Source organism: Electrophorus electricus, unplaced genomic scaffold (assembly GCF_041902795.1).
Source record: "Electrophorus electricus isolate QZ-2024a unplaced genomic scaffold, ASM4190279v1 Scaffold138, whole genome shotgun sequence".
In the NCBI taxonomy this organism is placed as follows: domain Eukaryota; kingdom Metazoa; phylum Chordata; class Actinopteri; order Gymnotiformes; family Gymnotidae; genus Electrophorus; species Electrophorus electricus.
The window spans coordinates 1-21,926 of record NW_027658420.1 but is presented as its reverse complement, the minus strand read 5'-3'; positions in this window follow the sequence as shown (position 1 = coordinate 21,926).

Genomic DNA, 21,926 nt, shown 5'->3' with positions numbered 1-21,926 from the left:
GCAGGTTTCTCCCAGGAGAAAGGCATGCTGGGATTCTAGTAAAGAGCTACACAGGATGTATGAAATGGCAGGAATGCCACACCCTTAGTATGTGTGTGTTCATGTTTCAAATGTGTAAGTAAAACTCTTTACAATGTCTCGTGTAATAAATCAAAATCCTGTAGAATGGATCTTGGGCTGAACTGGTTCTGTTGGCCCTTCTTCGTTACCTAAACAGGTTGGAAAGATGACCATACAATTGCCACAGTCTGCAGGGGTAGTACACCATAAGCAACATAATTACATCAACTCCAAAATCAATACTAAACATTATTCAAATAAATACATAAAATTCTTAAAGTTAAAATTGGGAATTGCTACAGGTTTGAAGGCCAGTTTTCAGTCTGGCAATAGCAAGACCCAAGATCTGCGGTGATGTTTTAATATTCAACTGTGTGCTCCATTTAAACTCAACCCCAAATTATTCTAGTGATTCCAGACTAGATCTTTTTGTTTGGTACAATCAAAAAGAATTGTGGTACAGCATTAAACAGGTTTAGCCCCAGTATTTATAAATGGCTTCTTTGACACACTTACCATCGCTCGACCCAAGATAAATAGATGGTGTCCTGATAATGGAGGAAGACCCATGGATGGTGTCATCTGAACTGACTGACAGGTGACTTTTTTCTCACCATTGTGAGCAGTCTACAGTGCTTCAATCTCCTATGAAAATGAAAACAAGGAGTTAACCAGGATCTCACAAGTGCACAAAGCCATTCTTTTAAAACATAACATGAAAGTGCTAGCTAGCTGCAATGATAGTGTGTGTGTGTGTGTTTGAGAGAGCGTGAGTAATATATCCACTTTACCCTAAGCTGATGCAGGTTTTTCATCAGCCCCTTCATTGATTGAAAGATTCCATCCACATTTTTTATCATGCGCTGCCGTATGCTTGCTCGTGATTGGCAGGGCCTCGTTTCATGCCTCAGCATCTCCAGGTGTGAACGGCCTTTTGGTGACTGGCAAGGCATCTCCTGCCCTTCTTGCTGTGAGGACAATGATGTCACTTTCTGCTTCTGACTGGCAGCCTCTAAAGGATCCAAGGATCCAAGGATCAACAGTCTTAGTGTCCTGACTGGCAGAACACAAAGGGTGCAAAAAAGTTGGTAAATATCTGAGCCTGCTAAAATTCTATTTATAAAAACACCACCACCACCACCACCAGAAATATACTGTTTAACTATCATAGTGCAACAATGACTGTGTAACGGAGTGTAACAAATTCTTACCATCTTGAAGAGCAGCATCAGCCATTTTAGCTCGTCCTCCCACATAACCCTGCCCACCAGTATGCATGTAGGCTTCTGATTGGTCAGTTGGGATAGCTGTTGATCCTTGCTTGGTGGCTTCACTGCCTCCAGAGGCCGAGGAGATGGTCTTTTCTAACAGGTTCTTCCATCTGTGGAAACATCGCTAAAGCCATCAGGTCCCAATTTCTACAACAGCACAATGTTGTTAAAATCATCTGAACATAAATGGCCTGACACCATAAATGTTATCACAAAACAGACACAGCAGTGCTGACTGGTTGACCTTGATGAGAAGATGGTGGGTCAGAGAGAGACAAAAAAACAAACTCACGTGTTTTTCTCAGAGGAAGTCCCAGCCACCAGCTCGTATATCTGTCTCTCTGATGTACTGATCACATACAAGGCCTTGTTATCTGATAGAGAAGAGCAGGTTGTCAAACAATGTATTCAAACTAACCCACATGCAATTTCTAACTGGCTTCTTAATTTTTTAAAAATAAAATAAAGACATAGTTATTCCAGACCCATTCATCTATTCTGGCTATTCATAGCTGTAAGAATAACTACAAATATACCTGTAGCCACAGATCTGACAAGAGATGAATCCAAGCGAACAACGGGGCAAAAGGGGGTTTTGAGGTCCGTGTTCCTACCCCAAACCCCACCCAGTGAGCGCGCTGGACATCGCAAGATCAAACGGTCACCTGAACCCCTTTGGAGTAGCACCAACATGTCTGAGAGAAGCAGAGCATGAATGTCTGGAACACACACACACACACACACACACACACACACACACACACAGAGTGAGAATGGACCTGTCAAGTAATCATTTGCAAGAGGAAAAACAAAAATGTATGCAAGCTTGCACACAGATCATTGAAAGCATCCATTCACATTAAAAGTCCTTGAAACATGTGTATACACACGTATGAACATACAGGCAGATGCAGGTGTACACACACACACACACACACACACACACACAGTTATTCAGACCATGTCATGTGTGAGGTAGCAGGGAACCAAATAACTCCAAGTCAGCATAGCACCATGCTCTCAATAGCTGCATTCCCCAGAGTTAACAGTGATTTGTTCAGCTGTGATGATCTCTTACCTATAGCTTTATCTTTGTTAACTTTCCAAGTCAACGGTCCTTCGTGGATCAGTTTTTTAGTGGTCAGGTCCAGATTCTACATAGAAAAAGAATATAGTTAATAATTCATACTCTGGATCAGGTGCTCCAAGACCAGAGAAGCTGTTTGGAAGGCAGATGGTGGATACATAGTAAGGCCGTACCTTGAACTGAGCAGCGACAGGACTGGCCTGCCTCTCCAGAGGGGACAAGTCTAGCCTGCGCTGATAACGGCTGAGCTGTCGCCGGTGCTCCGTCTCCCTGACGACCTCATTGACAGCTCGTAGTATCCCACGGCAGCACGCCTGTGCCCTCAGCAATGGCTGCAGGTCTGGAGAACCAGCTGTTGTGGGGGCACATACTAGTGTTAATCCAGGAGAAAGGGTGTGTGTGCTTGCCTCCTTGGTAAGCTGGTATGTGTGTGTATACTGAAGTGTTTTCATGGTTCAATACATTGTATGTGAGTGTTTCTATACATGCCTTCTGTGTGTCTGATGATGTTATCCAGCAGCAAGGGGTATTTGGTGAGTCTCTGCATCTCAGACACTAGAAGGTCCTTTAACTGTAGTCGGCGGCAGTGAGGGCTGGCTTCACATTCCTAACACACACACACACACACACACGAATGAGCCAAGGACATCTAAGTCCAAATGTGGATTCTGTTGACTGCAACACCAATTTATACCTAAAACAGCATCACTAGAAGTTATGTGCTGCAATAAAAGTCAAATCTAAAAGACTGGATAGTCTCCAATTCAAAATATGGGTCAACCAATTCACAACCCAGCCCACTAACAAATATGGCAGAAGCTCTAGTGTTTGTAGGTTTGTCCAAAGGCTTTATACCTCTAAAAAGTGTTACCTGTATAAGGTGCGCGAAACGCGGGTCTTTGCGTTTATTTTTAATGAGCTCCAGTGCCTGACTCTGCTGACTGCACAGGTGAGACACCTGCTCCTGGAACTCCTCTCCTGCAGCGTCTTCAAACTAACACGCACACACACAAACACATTAGCTACTGACATATCAAGTAAAGCAACAAGTATATCCCACACTACACAGAACAACCACTTCATTTTAGACAGCACCAAAAGATGATGTGAACTAGAAAGGGAGTAACACTAGCCAGCTCTCACTCTAGACACCATGATGTCTCCTATGCCTTGAACTATAGGAGAGTCCCTCAGCCTCTTCATGGACTCACACAGATTCGCTGAAACACAAATGCAACACCACAAAACAGAATCTGTTTAAGCGAGCCAGTGTGTATGTGGTTTGTTAGAAAGTTGTGTCAGTGGGCAACAAAACTCTACTTGTGTCATGAAGGCCACCGCAGAAACAACATGTACAGCCTCCAGTCCATACCTGCTCACAGTAATGGCATGGTGCCAATAGCTGATATTGTTCTGTCATTAAATTCCCAGTTTGGGTGGCTTTTACACTTCTTTAATCTTGATTATGATTTAGACACCAAGTAGGCTTCAGAAATTTAGGTTTGAAAACACACTAAGACAAATGGAGCGGATTTGCACGCACGCACACACACGCGCACACAGAGAGACTGACCATGAAGACTGTAGACCTGGGGCAGGTTGGGGAAGATACAGGAAAGTTCTTCGACGGTCAAAAGGTTCCTCATCTTCTGGAAGAACACCTGATCGAGAACCCTGAGAGTCCGCAGGTGAGACGCTTCCGTTGTGAACAGCTCTGAGGAAGAGGATATAGCAAAGTCACTACAATTTCTTACAAACGTTACACAATTCAGAATTCCACATGTTCATGAGTCAGGATAGAATTACCATATGTGCATAATAAATAGAATACTGTATGTTCAAAAGATTTAGTAGCTATTTAGTTTAAGTTAGATCAGTAAATAATTTTTTTTCATTTTACATGTTAACTGTGTACTGGGAGTTGTCTTTTATAGTCAGTTGCTGTGCACCACATTTGCTGTTTTACCATATATGACAGCCTGCCGTTCGATCTCCCGGGAGCCGAGAGAGGCGAGTGTGTGCGGCTCCACTGTCTCCTGCCAGTTCTGACAGTGGACCGTGTCCTCTTCCAAAGGAGGTGCATCAGGCAACAACGCCAGTGGTGTATCCACACTCCTACAGGAAGAGAAGGAGGCATGGGGAAAGAGAGAAAGAGAGACAGAGCTTCAGCAGCAACTAACTAAGATAAATCAAGGTGATGGATATGGATGTTAAAGAACTGGACAGCAGGTGTGCATGTGTGCTCATTAGCATCAGACTAATGAGGTGTATATAGTTATAATTACATCTCAGTCATGCTCATGGATCTCTGCATCCTGGTGCAAGGCGGTGACATACCTGTCCAGAGTAGATGCTGTAGGCCGGAAATTCATTGCTCAGGAACCTCAGCAGCTCTTCCACTAGTGTGTCTAGTGAAATATGTTCAATGTTGGATGATCTCCTTAGTGTTCGTTTCAGTATCTGTTCATTCAGCTGAAGAACACCTTTTCTGAACGGGTTATCAGACGCAACAATGGTCCTTAAAAAGTCCACATTACCTATTATGATGTAATAAACGGAGGTGTGAGAGCTGCAGTAGTGATCTAAGCCAGTTAGCTAGCTAGCTATGTTCTTGTCCAGACACTTTAATGCCTCATGGCTGGTGCAATGACACAATATTCAACATTTCCTTCTGATTCTACTTTTAATTCTGTGACATTAGCTAAGCAACTATAAAGCTACTCTTGTCCAAAAATGCCAGTGTCGTTAGACGTATCAAAACGTATCAAACATAGCTTTAGCTAGGCTAGCTAATCAGACCTTCTATGAAACAATCACAACTTAGTAAATTCATAGTTGTTAATCACAGTAAAGTGTTTTTTCTTTTTGTTGTTTGAAAAGAGTTACCTTGTTACCTTGCTAGCTAACAGTTAGCTAGTAACAATGCCATCAAAAGTAGTTCTCCACTGATACAAGATAGCTAAGAGAAGTTTGGCTCGGAATGTGACTGATTGAAAAACAAAAATACATCACAAATAGCGTTATGCAATAATACCTAACGTGCATACATCAAATACAAACAGTCCCCAATGCAAACCTCTTTTACAAGGCAGCTATTTAGCGTCTGCTACTTCTGCAAAACAAACTCAGTCTTGCATGTTAGTGTTAGCTATCCAGCTAGCTAGGCATTGCTCCAGGACAGGTTTTAGTATAGCCAAAATAATTTGATTGCCTGTTAATTTTTTTAAAAGGTTGATGTAGTGATGTGACGTTTTACTAAGCGTGCCCTGATAAAAAGCTAATAAAATAGCTAAGGGCCAGATTCTGTTATATCATTAGTTAATGTCGTGTCCGTTGATGCAGGAAAGAAGAGACAGGAACCAATGCGTTACCCTGTGGCCTTTTATTAATGCAGAGCTCTGGAGATGTCACTTCACAACACAGTGCGAGTGAGATCTAAAGCATAACTTTGCAACAGACAGACTTATATTTCTCTCGCCTTGTGACACTTCTGCTTTTGTGTTTTTCCATCTCAGCCGTCACCTCTGTTTGACCGTCTCGTACACGTGTCAATTTAATTTTGTCTGTGCACAGATTTTGGCCACTTTGTTTTTCACATTTAGATTCATCCTTTCCACCTTACCTTGAGACTGAGGATGATACACTGCCCCAAATGAATGTTTCAGACCCAGCATTTTCTCTAACTCCTGCAAATTGCGCGCTGTAAAATGAGTGCCATTATCTGATCTCACCTTTCTCGGAAACCCATGGTGAGGAATGTACTGGTTCACCAGGAACTTTACCACTGAAGCACTGTCTTCCCGTTTTGTTGGCCACGCTTCCGTCCACCCTGTGTAGTTGTCTACGCGCATCAATACGTACGTGTACCCCTGTGCTGAGTCCACCATGTCTGTGTAGTCATTTACTATCTCTTCCCCTGGTGTTAATGACAACGGATACTTACAGGGTGCCACCTTAATTGTAGGTTTGGGATTGTACTGTTGACATACTCTACATGTCCCCTGCACTTTATGATAGCTACTCTTTCTGGTCCCTGCAAGGCCTTTGCCAGCTCCCTCATTTCTGCCTCATGTTTAATTGGTTTGTTTCCCGCTGTCCTAAACCCTGCTCTCATCCATTGTCTTAGCTCCACATGTGCTGCCCCTACCGTGTAAGCAGAGTCAGTATAAATATTCACTTCCTTGCCCTTTGCTAACTTCAAGGCCTCCACTACTGCCATTACCTCAGCTCGCTGTGCTGATTGCTAACCTTTCAGCCTTTCTGCTTTCACCGTCCAAAATTCATCTACTTCTCCCTGTGTTTCTGCCACCACTGCACACCCTGCTTTTATATCCCCGTATGGTCCTCTAAATCCACATCCATCGGTGAACATGTTCCCTGCTCCTGGAATTGGTTCTCCTTCTAGGTCTGGTCTCACCTTCTCCTGCTTTTTGACTTCCTGTTCGCACTGATGAGGCTCTTCTCCTCCCATCATGTCTGCCATGTTGATTCGTTCATGCGTGTACGTGATGTGTGGTGCTTCCAAAATTTTGCTGATCCTCTGTTGCCTTAGTGCTGTCAAGGCGAAGGCTTGTGAGTTCACGTATGCTATTACACTGTGTGTGGTTAGTACCGTGATTGGATGTCCCATTACCAGATGCGCTGTTTTCTGTATGGCTTTAGCCACTCCTGCTGCATGTTGGGTGCATGTTGGGTGTCTTTTTTCCATGTTGTCTAGCTGTGTGCTCACATGCATGAGTACTTGTCTCTCTCTCCCTTTCTTAGCTCACAATCTGATTCCAGTTTTTTCAGTCCTATCAGGTAACATGGAAAGGATCCACTTCCAATCCATGTAGACTCTCCTCTGGTGTCCCCCAGGGCTCAGTATTAGGCCCTCTTCTCTTTGTATACCTGTTCTCTTGGTGATGTAATATCTTCTCATGGCTTTTCCTACCACTGCTATGCTGATGACACCCAATTATTTCTTTCTTTCCCACCCTCCGATACGCAGGTCTCCAGACTTATCTCAGCATGCTTGACTGACATTGTGTCATGGATGACAGCCACCACTTGAGGCTCAACCCCAGTAAAGCCGAGCTTATGTACATCGAGAACTCCCTGGTATCACTATCTGAAGCTGCTCGTAGCCTGGGCATAACTTTGGACAACCAGTTGTCATTCTCTACTCATATTTCAAATCTGACCTGGTCTTGCAGATTTCTCCTTTGTAGCATACGAAGGATTCGGCCCTTTCTTTCACAGGAAGCTGCCCAGGTAATTGTGCAGTCTTTTGTAATCTCAAAGCTAAGCTACTGCAACTCGCTACTTGCTGGTCTTCCTCTAAGAGCCATCAGCCCTCTACAGCTTGTCCATAATGCAGCTGCATCACTGGTCTTCAATCTTCCTAAATTCATATGTCACTCCACTGCTGCGCTCACTTCATTGGCAGTATGAAGTAACTGACCACATCAGATTTGAAATCTTGATGCTTGCATACAAAGCCAAAAATGGACCAGCCGCTCTATACATTTTGTCAATTGTCAAAGCCCGGTCCACATTCACCCCAAAATCCAATTACACCAACGACCCTCAAAACAGTCCCAACACATGGGAGTGGGAAAGCCACACAGGATAGAGGGCCATTCTTCCTTCTCCCTTTCACAGGTTAGTTTATAAAAGGGAAATGTGATGGCATAATCTAGCATTAGGCTATTAGCATCCAGATGCAGCTAGATTAAGGTAGAACCTGGTCCTTAACACTGATCTTGGACAATTTCATTCTTTTTTGAACCATAACATTAGCCATTATACAACAAAGGCCAAACTGGAGTCAGTGTAAAGGAGCCACTTCTACCAACATCTTAACAGATCAAAGTATAAATCCTTTCATATGTGTCAAAAACCAACCCTGGCATCACTGAGCCATTTCAAGAGGTGAGGGACGAGCTTCACAGTATTTACACTACACAGAAGGTGCCCCTTCATAGGTAATGACATGATATCAGACAACAAATATGTTCCTTTTTGTTCCCTGCAATGTTGACAGGAGTCAGTCCAGAACAGGGCTGCACAAATAAGTATACAGTAATGAGCAGTGAAGATGATGTCTTGCCACAACACAATGGCAATCCCAGTACGCCCTGCCTTATCCATTGTGCGTAAAGAGAGGCCAAACCTTTATTTTCTATTCTGTAGAACGCTTAAAGAAATAAAATAAACTCCTTCCACACTCTTTATTCTTTGCTCTCGCATAGTGTTAATTTATAAAATAAAGGATACAACATAGACATATGATGATATTAATGCAAAATACTCTCTTGGAGCCCATGTGTCTTGCAGGGGTCCCAGTGAAAAAGAACCTGAATTTGTTTAAGTCACCCATCCACACATTCCATAAGGCGAAGAGAGCCACAATCTTGGGTCAAGTTGACATGGGCTGATTATGGGTCCTCGAGCAAAATGGCACCTGTTGGGTTGCCAGTTTGTCACTGATGACGTGAGTGAGTATTAACATACATGTATTGGGTAAAGTGCTTGGGGGGGGGTCCCTTTAATGGGCAGATTCATTTCCTCAGCCATACATTTTCAGTCTCATTTTAGTTCCATTTCTTCATCTTCATTGACTAATTTTTTTTTTAAACTGTCACCTCAGTTCCCTTGTTCCAACTTTAGCTTTACCTAATAAAAAAAAAAACACCTCACATATCTGGACTTTCATTTGAATGCTTTTTATTCCAACTCGGTGCATGAGCTGAAGGTTCGTCTGTCCTGTCTCTCTTCTCAGTTGCAGACAATACAATATTTGCAGGTTTCTCCCAGGAGAAAGGCATGCTGGGATTCTAGTAAAGAGCTACACAGGATGTATGAAATGGCAGGAATGCCACACCCTTAGTATGTGTGTGTTCATGTTTCAAATGTGTAAGTAAAACTCTTTACAATGTCTCGTGTAATAAATCAAAATCCTGTAGAATGGATCTTGGGCTGAACTGGTTCTGTTGGCCCTTCTTCGTTACCTAAACAGGTTGGAAAGATGACCATACAATTGCCACAGTCTGCAGGGGTAGTACACCATAAGCAACATAATTACATCAACTCCAAAATCAATACTAAACATTATTCAAATAAATACATAAAATTCTTAAAGTTAAAATTGGGAATTGCTACAGGTTTGAAGGCCAGTTTTCAGTCTGGCAATAGCAAGACCCAAGATCTGCGGTGATGTTTTAATATTCAACTGTGTGCTCCATTTAAACTCAACCCCAAATTATTCTAGTGATTCCAGACTAGATCTTTTTGTTTGGTACAATCAAAAAGAATTGTGGTACAGCATTAAACAGGTTTAGCCCCAGTATTTATAAATGGCTTCTTTGACACACTTACCATCGCTCGACCCAAGATAAATAGATGGTGTCCTGATAATGGAGGAAGACCCATGGATGGTGTCATCTGAACTGACTGACAGGTGACTTTTTTCTCACCATTGTGAGCAGTCTACAGTGCTTCAATCTCCTATGAAAATGAAAACAAGGAGTTAACCAGGATCTCACAAGTGCACAAAGCCATTCTTTTAAAACATAACATGAAAGTGCTAGCTAGCTGCAATGATAGTGTGTGTGTGTGTGTGTGTGTGTGTGTGTGTGTTTGAGAGAGCGTGAGTAATATATCCACTTTACCCTAAGCTGATGCAGGTTTTTCATCAGCCCCTTCATTGATTGAAAGATTCCATCCACATTTTTTATCATGCGCTGCCGTATGCTTGCTCGTGATTGGCAGGGCCTCGTTTCATGCCTCAGCATCTCCAGGTGTGAACGGCCTTTTGGTGACTGGCAAGGCATCTCCTGCCCTTCTTGCTGTGAGGACAATGATGTCACTTTCTGCTTCTGACTGGCAGCCTCTAAAGGATCCAAGGATCCAAGGATCAACAGTCTTAGTGTCCTGACTGGCAGAACACAAAGGGTGCAAAAAAGTTGGTAAATATCTGAGCCTGCTAAAATTCTATTTATAAAAACACCACCACCACCACCACCAGAAATATACTGTTTAACTATCATAGTGCAACAATGACTGTGTAACGGAGTGTAACAAATTCTTACCATCTTGAAGAGCAGCATCAGCCATTTTAGCTCGTCCTCCCACATAACCCTGCCCACCAGTATGCATGTAGGCTTCTGATTGGTCAGTTGGGATAGCTGTTGATCCTTGCTTGGTGGCTTCACTGCCTCCAGAGGCCGAGGAGATGGTCTTTTCTAACAGGTTCTTCCATCTGTGGAAACATCGCTAAAGCCATCAGGTCCCAATTTCTACAACAGCACAATGTTGTTAAAATCATCTGAACATAAATGGCCTGACACCATAAATGTTATCACAAAACAGACACAGCAGTGCTGACTGGTTGACCTTGATGAGAAGATGGTGGGTCAGAGAGAGACAAAAAAACAAACTCACGTGTTTTTCTCAGAGGAAGTCCCAGCCACCAGCTCGTATATCTGTCTCTCTGATGTACTGATCACATACAAGGCCTTGTTATCTGATAGAGAAGAGCAGGTTGTCAAACAATGTATTCAAACTAACCCACATGCAATTTCTAACTGGCTTCTTAATTTTTTAAAAATAAAATAAAGACATAGTTATTCCAGACCCATTCATCTATTCTGGCTATTCATAGCTGTAAGAATAACTACAAATATACCTGTAGCCACAGATCTGACAAGAGATGAATCCAAGCGAACAACGGGGCAAAAGGGGGTTTTGAGGTCCGTGTTCCTACCCCAAACCCCACCCAGTGAGCGCGCTGGACATCGCAAGATCAAACGGTCACCTGAACCCCTTTGGAGTAGCACCAACATGTCTGAGAGAAGCAGAGCATGAATGTCTGGAACACACACACACACACACACACACACACACACACACACAGAGTGAGAATGGACCTGTCAAGTAATCATTTGCAAGAGGAAAAACAAAAATGTATGCAAGCTTGCACACAGATCACTGAAAGCATCCATTCACATTAAAAGTCCTTGAAACATGTGTATACACACGTATGAACATACAGGCAGATGCAGGTGTACACACACACACACACACACACACACAGTTATTCAGACCATGTCATGTGTGAGGTAGCAGGGAACCAAATAACTCCAAGTCAGCATAGCACCATGCTCTCAATAGCTGCATTCCCCAGAGTTAACAGTGATTTGTTCAGCTGTGATGATCTCTTACCTATAGCTTTATCTTTGTTAACTTTCCAAGTCAACGGTCCTTCGTGGATCAGTTTTTTAGTGGTCAGGTCCAGATTCTACATAGAAAAAGAATATAGTTAATAATTCATACTCTGGATCAGGTGCTCCAAGACCAGAGAAGCTGTTTGGAAGGCAGATGGTGGATACATAGTAAGGCCGTACCTTGAACTGAGCAGCGACAGGACTGGCCTGCCTCTCCAGAGGGGACAAGTCTAGCCTGCGCTGATAACGGCTGAGCTGTCGCCGGTGCTCCGTCTCCCTGACGACCTCATTGACAGCTCGTAGTATCCCACGGCAGCACGCCTGTGCCCTCAGCAATGGCTGCAGGTCTGGAGAACCAGCTGTTGTGGGGGCACATACTAGTGTTAATCCAGGAGAAAGGGTGTGTGTGCTTGCCTCCTTGGTAAGCTGGTATGTGTGTGTATACTGAAGTGTTTTCATGGTTCAATACATTGTATGTGAGTGTTTCTATACATGCCTTCTGTGTGTCTGATGATGTTATCCAGCAGCAAGGGGTATTTGGTGAGTCTCTGCATCTCAGACACTAGAAGGTCCTTTAACTGTAGTCGGCGGCAGTGAGGGCTGGCTTCACATTCCTAACACACACACACACACACACACGAATGAGCCAAGGACATCTAAGTCCAAATGTGGATTCTGTTGACTGCAACACCAATTTATACCTAAAACAGCATCACTAGAAGTTATGTGCTGCAATAAAAGTCAAATCTAAAAGACTGGATAGTCTCCAATTCAAAATATGGGTCAACCAATTCACAACCCAGCCCACTAACAAATATGGCAGAAGCTCTAGTGTTTGTAGGTTTGTCCAAAGGCTTTATACCTCTAAAAAGTGTTACCTGTATAAGGTGCGCGAAACGCGGGTCTTTGCGTTTATTTTTAATGAGCTCCAGTGCCTGACTCTGCTGACTGCACAGGTGAGACACCTGCTCCTGGAACTCCTCTCCTGCAGCGTCTTCAAACTAACACGCACACACACAAACACATTAGCTACTGACATATCAAGTAAAGCAACAAGTATATCCCACACTACACAGAACAACCACTTCATTTTAGACAGCACCAAAAGATGATGTGAACTAGAAAGGGAGTAACACTAGCCAGCTCTCACTCTAGACACCATGATGTCTCCTATGCCTTGAACTATAGGAGAGTCCCTCAGCCTCTTCATGGACTCACACAGATTCGCTGAAACACAAATGCAACACCACAAAACAGAATCTGTTTAAGCGAGCCAGTGTGTATGTGGTTTGTTAGAAAGTTGTGTCAGTGGGCAACAAAACTCTACTTGTGTCATGAAGGCCACCGCAGAAACAACATGTACAGCCTCCAGTCCATACCTGCTCACAGTAATGGCATGGTGCCAATAGCTGATATTGTTCTGTCATTAAATTCCCAGTTTGGGTGGCTTTTACACTTCTTTAATCTTGATTATGATTTAGACACCAAGTAGGCTTCAGAAATTTAGGTTTGAAAACACACTAAGACAAATGGAGCGGATTTGCACGCACGCACACACACGCGCACACAGAGAGACTGACCATGAAGACTGTAGACCTGGGGCAGGTTGGGGAAGATACAGGAAAGTTCTTCGACGGTCAAAAGGTTCCTCATCTTCTGGAAGAACACCTGATCGAGAACCCTGAGAGTCCGCAGGTGAGACGCTTCCGTTGTGAACAGCTCTGAGGAAGAGGATATAGCAAAGTCACTACAATTTCTTACAAACGTTACACAATTCAGAATTCCACATGTTCATGAGTCAGGATAGAATTACCATATGTGCATAATAAATAGAATACTGTATGTTCAAAAGATTTAGTAGCTATTTAGTTTAAGTTAGATCAGTAAATAATTTTTTTTCATTTTACATGTTAACTGTGTACTGGGAGTTGTCTTTTATAGTCAGTTGCTGTGCACCACATTTGCTGTTTTACCATATATGACAGCCTGCCGTTCGATCTCCCGGGAGCCGAGAGAGGCGAGTGTGTGCGGCTCCACTGTCTCCTGCCAGTTCTGACAGTGGACCGTGTCCTCTTCCAAAGGAGGTGCATCAGGCAACAACGCCAGTGGTGTATCCACACTCCTACAGGAAGAGAAGGAGGCATGGGGAAAGAGAGAAAGAGAGACAGAGCTTCAGCAGCAACTAACTAAGATAAATCAAGGTGATGGATATGGATGTTAAAGAACTGGACAGCAGGTGTGCATGTGTGCTCATTAGCATCAGACTAATGAGGTGTATATAGTTATAATTACATCTCAGTCATGCTCATGGATCTCTGCATCCTGGTGCAAGGCGGTGACATACCTGTCCAGAGTAGATGCTGTAGGCCGGAAATTCATGGCTCAGGAACCTCAGCAGCTCTTCCACTAGTGTGTCTAGTGAAATATGTTCAATGTTGGATGATCTCCTTAGTGTTCGTTTCAGTATCTGTTCATTCAGCTGAAGAACACCTTTTCTGAACGGGTTATCAGACGCAACAATGGTCCTTAAAAAGTCCACATTACCTATTATGATGTAATAAACGGAGGTGTGAGAGCTGCAGTAGTGATCTAAGCCAGTTAGCTAGCTAGCTATGTTCTTGTCCAGACACTTTAATGCCTCATGGCTGGTGCAATGACACAATATTCAACATTTCCTTCTGATTCTACTTTTAATTCTGTGACATTAGCTAAGCAACTATAAAGCTACTCGTCCAAAAATGCCAGTGTCGTTAGACGTATCAAAACGTATCAAACATAGCTTTAGCTAGGCTAGCTAATCAGACCTTCTATGAAACAATCACAACTTAGTAAATTCATAGTTGTTAATCACAGTAAAGTGTTTTTTCTTTTTGTTGTTTGAAAAGAGTTACCTTGTTACCTTGCTAGCTAACAGTTAGCTAGTAACAATGCCATCAAAAGTAGTTCTCCACTGATACAAGATAGCTAAGAGAAGTTTGGCTCGGAATGTGACTGATTGAAAAACAAAAATACATCACAAATAGCGTTATGCAATAATACCTAACGTGCATACATCAAATACAAACAGTCCCCAATGCAAACCTCTTTTACAAGGCAGCTATTTAGCGTCTGCTACTTCTGCAAAACAAACTCAGTCTTGCATGTTAGTGTTAGCTATCCAGCTAGCTAGGCATTGCTCCAGGACAGGTTTTAGTATAGCCAAAATAATTTGATTGCCTGTTAATTTTTTTAAAAGGTTGATGTAGTGATGTGACGTTTTACTAAGCGTGCCCTGATAAAAAGCTAATAAAATAGCTAAGGGCCAGATTCTGTTATATCATTAGTTAATGTCGTGTCCGTTGATGCAGGAAAGAAGAGACAGGAACCAATGCGTTACCCTGTGGCCTTTTATTAATGCAGAGCTCTGGAGATGTCACTTCACAACACAGTGCGAGTGAGATCTAAAGCATAACTTTGCAACAGACAGACTTATATTTCTCTCGCCTTGTGACACTTCTGCTTTTGTGTTTTTCCATCTCAGCCGTCACCTCTGTTTGACCGTCTCGTACACGTGTCTTCTTGCATAATCACACATATGCACGTCTAGGGCATTTCCTGTTATGTCTGGACATACAGTAATTATTTTATTTATTCAAGGATTAGTCCTATTCCATTCTGCGCATTATTCTCTACTAGTGTAAGCTTAGCATTCATTTAATTTCTGAAACCCCACAATTCCCCCTTTTGATCTCTACAAAGAGATCACCAATCACACTCCTTTATTCTGGCATCTCCTGTCTCTACGTCCCTTTCCCCCTGTATCAGTGGCATCATCGTGGTACCCTCATGCACATCTTTCCTTTCTATCATAGCTGAGATTAGTCTAACCATTAACGCCCTAATACATGGAATACAGCAGCACCCGCATGTCACAGCAATTCCCGTGAATGTGGCTAATGAAACCATCAATGACACAATTAAGTCTTTCCACTGACCGAACCGGCTCACCATCCAGGATTCCAACTGGTTGTTTATGCCTGAATTCTCATGCATTTCCTCTGATAGGGTCTTCAAACCATCCAATGCTCTACTAACTGACCCATCCGGAGCGGTATTATTAGGAATGAATGTACAACACATATCCTCAAGCATAGCGCAGACGCCCCCCTTTTCCGCCAACAACATATCTCATGCCATACGATTTTGCACCGCCATCAGTGAGGTTGGTCCCAGCTGATCTCTAAGTCCTTGCACTGCATCCCTAGTCAGGTTGGCTAGCCTGAGGACATTATAATGTACATAGTTAATCCGATCCACATTTTTATTTGGAGTAATGGGGAATAATGCGGAAAGTATCGGGATATTCTCAAATCCCCCTGCTATCTGGTCTGCTAACTTATACCTGTCCGGAACTCCATGAGGTATTTCTATTGCATCTATGTATGTGGGGGTATTCCTTGTTAAATCAAAATGGTTTGCCTTTCGCTTCTGTCTTGCTGCATCAGTTACCGGGTCCCTGTGTAGTTTTTTGCCTATCAGTAATAAAGGAGCTGCTAACCTGACCATGGCGCATGTCCCCTCCGAGTTCTCTGGCATGTTAACAACCAAAGTCATCCTTCCACAATAATCATACAATCCTGCTCGTGCCCATGAACCCACAGACTCGTTCCCAGTGACTGTGCGGTTACACCGCCGGGATGTGCCCCAAGCGTACTTGAGGTGTGCTTGAACTTCTAACGAAGCAAGTGTAGTTCCCCTCCCCCTTTTTGGGTGAAAATAGTCCTGTTCTGGTTCTGTTACTGATGGGGGGGAAAATAACGCTCAAAGTGTCACAATTCTTAGGGTTTCTTTCCTTAGTCAGGCCAATCATGCACACATAACCCTTGGGGTCTTTTTGTGGGAATAGGGGTGCCAGGGTTGTTATAAGTCTGGGTCTTGTGGCTGCACATGCTACACATCCACCAATCTCTACCCCCATTCTGCTTCACCGTCTTGTTCTTAATGTTTTAATCCTTTCCTACTGCCATGCTATTATTTAACCCAAGCGTGACCAAACTGTAAATGGAAACACACAACACAATACACCAACAAATAATCAAACAACACAATTGTCCAGAAGTCATCACTGGTGTTCTGTTCTTCTTACTTCGGGGTCTAAGGGTGGACTACCTTCACCCTTTTGCTCCCGGGGATTATTCTGCCCCTTCTGTGTGGGAGTGAACACCTGACCCGTCCGGGTCAGGTGAGTTAGGTGATGTTTCAGAAAGGTCCCTTGCTGTCTCTTGCAGACTCCTCTGCCGTGACACTGTGGCGGCGCACTGGCTCAGATGAAACCATGTTTCCCCTTTACCCTTCAGGCCTACGGCGTGGCTGGTTCTTTCTGTCACCTGGAATGGACCTGTCCACCTCGGCTCACTCCATTTTCTCTGTCTGCTCCCCGTCCGGTCCCCCTCCTGCGTGGAGAAAGCTGAAACGATACTTTGCAATTCATTAAAGTATGATGTGTGTGTGAGATGTTTTTGTTTTCTCATTTATTGTTAAGGGTCCGTGGGGTCCTGGAAATCCTCGACCTGTCTGCAATTCAAAAGGGGTAAAACCAGTTGTTGCATTTACTGAACATCTCATTTGCATTAATGCCAAAGGGAAGGCGTCAACCCAATTTAATTTTGTCTGTGCACAGATTTTGGCCACTTTGTTTTTCACATTTAGATTCATCCTTTCCACCTTACCTTGAGACTGAGGATGATACACTGCCCCAAATGAATGTTTCAGACCCAGCATTTTCTCTAACTCCTGCAAATTGCGCGCTGTAAAATGAGTGCCATTATCTGATCTCACCTTTCTCGGAAACCCATGGTGAGGAATGTACTGGTTCACCAGGAACTTTACCACTGAAGCACTGTCTTCCCGTTTTGTTGGCCACGCTTCCGTCCACCCTGTGTAGTTGTCTACGCGCATCAATACGTACGTGTACCCCTGTGCTGAGTCCACCATGTCTGTGTAGTCATTTACTATCTCTTCCCCTGGTGTTAATGACAACGGATACTTACAGGGTGCCACCTTAATTGTAGGTTTGGGATTGTACTGTTGACATACTCTACATGTCCCCTGCACTTTATGATAGCTACTCTTTCTGGTCCCTGCAAGGCCTTTGCCAGCTCCCTCATTTCTGCCTCATGTTTAATTGGTTTGTTTCCCGCTGTCCTAAACCCTGCTCTCATCCATTGTCTTAGCTCCACATGTGCTGCCCCTACCGTGTAAGCAGAGTCAGTATAAATATTCACTTCCTTGCCCTTTGCTAACTTCAAGGCCTCCACTACTGCCATTACCTCAGCTCGCTGTGCTGATTGCTAACCTTTCAGCCTTTCTGCTTTCACCGTCCAAAATTCATCTACTTCTCCCTGTGTTTCTGCCACCACTGCACACCCTGCTTTTATATCCCCGTATGGTCCTCTAAATCCACATCCATCGGTGAACATGTTCCCTGCTCCTGGAATTGGTTCTCCTTCTAGGTCTGGTCTCACCTTCTCCTGCTTTTTGACTTCCTGTTCGCACTGATGAGGCTCTTCTCCTCCCATCATGTCTGCCATGTTGATTCGTTCATGCGTGTACGTGATGTGTGGTGCTTCCAAAATTTTGCTGATCCTCTGTTGCCTTAGTGCTGTCAAGGCGAAGGCTTGTGAGTTCACGTATGCTATTACACTGTGTGTGGTTAGTACCGTGATTGGATGTCCCATTACCAGATGCGCTGTTTTCTGTATGGCTTTAGCCACTCCTGCTGCATGTTGGGTGCATGTTGGGTGTCTTTTTTCCATGTTGTCTAGCTGTGTGCTCACATGCATGAGTACTTGTCTCTCTCTCCCTTTCTTAGCTCACAATCTGATTCCAGTTTTTTCAGTCCTATCAGGTAACATGGAAAGGATCCACTTCCAATCCATGTAGACTCTCCTCTGGTGTCCCCCAGGGCTCAGTATTAGGCCCTCTTCTCTTTGTATACCTGTTCTCTTGGTGATGTAATATCTTCTCATGGCTTTTCCTACCACTGCTATGCTGATGACACCCAATTATTTCTTTCTTTCCCACCCTCCGATACGCAGGTCTCCAGACTTATCTCAGCATGCTTGACTGACATTGTGTCATGGATGACAGCCACCACTTGAGGCTCAACCCCAGTAAAGCCGAGCTTATGTACATCGAGAACTCCCTGGTATCACTATCTGAAGCTGCTCGTAGCCTGGGCATAACTTTGGACAACCAGTTGTCATTCTCTACTCATATTTCAAATCTGACCTGGTCTTGCAGATTTCTCCTTTGTAGCATACGAAGGATTCGGCCCTTTCTTTCACAGGAAGCTGCCCAGGTAATTGTGCAGTCTTTTGTAATCTCAAAGCTAAGCTACTGCAACTCGCTACTTGCTGGTCTTCCTCTAAGAGCCATCAGCCCTCTACAGCTTGTCCATAATGCAGCTGCATCACTGGTCTTCAATCTTCCTAAATTCATATGTCACTCCACTGCTGCGCTCACTTCATTGGCAGTATGAAGTAACTGACCACATCAGATTTGAAATCTTGATGCTTGCATACAAAGCCAAAAATGGACCAGCCGCTCTATACATTTTGTCAATTGTCAAAGCCCGGTCCACATTCACCCCAAAATCCAATTACACCAACGACCCTCAAAACAGTCCCAACACATGGGAGTGGGAAAGCCACACAGGATAGAGGGCCATTCTTCCTTCTCCCTTTCACAGGTTAGTTTATAAAAGGGAAATGTGATGGCATAATCTAGCATTAGGCTATTAGCATCCAGATGCAGCTAGATTAAGGTAGAACCTGGTCCTTAACACTGATCTTGGACAATTTCATTCTTTTTTGAACCATAACATTAGCCATTATACAACAAAGGCCAAACTGGAGTCAGTGTAAAGGAGCCACTTCTACCAACATCTTAACAGATCAAAGTATAAATCCTTTCATATGTGTCAAAAACCAACCCTGGCATCACTGAGCCATTTCAAGAGGTGAGGGACGAGCTTCACAGTATTTACACTACACAGAAGGTGCCCCTTCATAGGTAATGACATGATATCAGACAACAAATATGTTCCTTTTTGTTCCCTGCAATGTTGACAGGAGTCAGTCCAGAACAGGGCTGCACAAATAAGTATACAGTAATGAGCAGTGAAGATGATGTCTTGCCACAACACAATGGCAATCCCAGTATGCCCTGCCTTATCCATTGTGCGTAAAGAGAGGCCAAACCTTTATTTTCTATTCTGTAGAACGCTTAAAGAAATAAAATAAACTCCTTCCACACTCTTTATTCTTTGCTCTCGCATAGTGTTAATTTATAAAATAAAGGATACAACATAGACATATGATGATATTAATGCAAAATACTCTCTTGGAGCCCATGTGTCTTGCAGGGGTCCCAGTGAAAAAGAACCTGAATTTGTTTAAGTCACCCATCCACACATTCCATAAGGCGAAGAGAGCCACAATCTTGGGTCAAGTTGACATGGGCTGATTATGGGTCCTCGAGCAAAATGGCACCTGTTGGGTTGCCAGTTTGTCACTGATGACGTGAGTGAGTATTAACATACATGTATTGGGTAAAGTGCTTGGGGGGGGGTCCCTTTAATGGGCAGATTCATTTCCTCAGCCATACATTTTCAGTCTCATTTTAGTTCCATTTCTTCATCTTCATTGACTAATTTTTTTTTTAAACTGTCACCTCAGTTCCCTTGTTCCAACTTTAGCTTTACCTAATAAAAAAAAAAACACCTCACATATCTGGACTTTCATTTGAATGCTTTTTATTCCAACTCGGTGCATGAGCTGAAGGTTCGTCTGTCCTGTCTCTCTTCTCAGTTGCAGACAATACAATATTTGCAGGTTTCTCCCAGGAGAAAGGCATGCTGGGATTCTAGTAAAGAGCTACACAGGATGTATGAAATGGCAGGAATGCCACACCCTTAGTATGTGTGTGTTCATGTTTCAAATGTGTAAGTAAAACTCTTTACAATGTCTCGTGTAATAAATCAAAATCCTGTAGAATGGATCTTGGGCTGAACTGGTTCTGTTGGCCCTTCTTCGTTACCTAAACAGGTTGGAAAGATGACCATACAATTGCCACAGTCTGCAGGGGTAGTACACCATAAGCAACATAATTACATCAACTCCAAAATCAATACTAAACATTATTCAAATAAATACATAAAATTCTTAAAGTTAAAATTGGGAATTGCTACAGGTTTGAAGGCCAGTTTTCAGTCTGGCAATAGCAAGACCCAAGATCTGCGGTGATGTTTTAATATTCAACTGTGTGCTCCATTTAAACTCAACCCCAAATTATTCTAGTGATTCCAGACTAGATCTTTTTGTTTGGTACAATCAAAAAGAATTGTGGTACAGCATTAAACAGGTTTAGCCCCAGTATTTATAAATGGCTTCTTTGACACACTTACCATCGCTTGACCCAAGATAAATAGATGGTGTCCTGATAATGGAGGAAGACCCATGGATGGTGTCATCTGAACTGACTGACAGGTGACTTTTTTCTCACCATTGTGAGCAGTCTACAGTGCTTCAATCTCCTATGAAAATGAAAACAAGGAGTTAACCAGGATCTCACAAGTGCACAAAGCCATTCTTTTAAAACATAACATGAAAGTGCTAGCTAGCTGCAATGATAGTGTGTGTGTGTGTGTGTGTGTGTGTTTGAGAGAGCGTGAGTAATATATCCACTTTACCCTAAGCTGATGCAGGTTTTTCATCAGCCCCTTCATTGATTGAAAGATTCCATCCACATTTTTTATCATGCGCTGCCGTATGCTTGCTCGTGATTGGCAGGGCCTCGTTTCATGCCTCAGCATCTCCAGGTGTGAACGGCCTTTTGGTGACTGGCAAGGCATCTCCTGCCCTTCTTGCTGTGAGGACAATGATGTCACTTTCTGCTTCTGACTGGCAGCCTCTAAAGGATCCAAGGATCCAAGGATCAACAGTCTTAGTGTCCTGACTGGCAGAACACAAAGGGTGCAAAAAAGTTGGTAAATATCTGAGCCTGCTAAAATTCTATTTATAAAAACACCACCACCACCACCACCAGAAATATACTGTTTAACTATCATAGTGCAACAATGACTGTGTAACGGAGTGTAACAAATTCTTACCATCTTGAAGAGCAGCATCAGCCATTTTAGCTCGTCCTCCCACATAACCCTGCCCACCAGTATGCATGTAGGCTTCTGATTGGTCAGTTGGGATAGCTGTTGATCCTTGCTTGGTGGCTTCACTGCCTCCAGAGGCCGAGGAGATGGTCTTT